The following is a 1,118-nucleotide window of genomic DNA, read 5'->3' on the forward strand; positions in this document are numbered from 1 at the left end:
ATAAAATCGATTCTTAATAGAAATATTTAAACTAATTATATAAAGAGATAGAATTAATAAAGATATTTAGATCGATTATATAAAAAGATAGAATTTATAGAGATATTTAAACTAGTTATATAAAGAGATAGAATTAGTCCTTAGTAGAGATATTTAAACTAATTATATAAAGAGATAAGATTAATAGAGATATTTAAATTAATTATATAAAGAGATAAGATTAGTAGAGATATTTAGATCGATTATATAAAGAGATAAGATCGATAGAGGTATTTAGATTAGTTATATAAAGAGATAGAATCGATAAAGATATTTAGATTAGTTATATAAAGAGATAGGATTAGTAGAGATATTTAGACTAGTTATATAAAGAGATGGGATTAGTAGAGATATTTAAACCAATTATATAAAGAGGTAGGATCGGTAGAGGTGGAGGCATTTAGAGGGGTTGTATAAAGAGGTAGGATCGGTCCTTAGTAGAGGTATTTAGACTAGTTATATAAAGAGGTGGGATCGATCCTTAGTAGAGATATTTAGACTAGCTATCGTAGATAGATCGGTTCTCAATAGAGAAATTTGGACTAGTTGTATAAAGAGGTAGGATCGAAATAGAGGTTAATATCGCGATAGTATCGCGATGGTTTAAGTACAATCCGAGACCATTTATAACTTTTTGTATAGAATCTAGATGGTCTCCTTATTGCCTAATTTAGCGTTAAGCTATAGGCTTAAACTTTAATTTAATATAGAATTTAGTATAAATACTTAGTATTAGATAGTTAGGATTACTAGAAGCTACCCTCTATCGTTGCTATCGTATTTATTACACGGCTTATACCTAATTTATTTCGCTAAGGTACTCTTAGACTTCTCTTTAACTATATTTCTCTTTTAATTTACTCTCTTTTTAACGAACTTCCTTCTCAACGTGCTTCCCTTTCGACGTACTTCCCTTTCGACGTGCTTCCCTTTCAACGTGCTTCCCTTTCGACGTGCTTCCCTCTCAACGTACTTCCCTTTCGACGTGCTTCCTTCTCAACGTGCTTCCCTTTCGTTGTGCTTCCTTCTTAACGTGCTTCCCTTTCGACGTGCTTCCTTCTTAACGTGCTTCCCTTTCG

This window comes from Exophiala xenobiotica (assembly GCF_000835505.1).
Source record: "Exophiala xenobiotica strain CBS 118157 unplaced genomic scaffold supercont1.4, whole genome shotgun sequence".
NCBI lineage: Eukaryota > Fungi > Ascomycota > Eurotiomycetes > Chaetothyriales > Herpotrichiellaceae > Exophiala > Exophiala xenobiotica.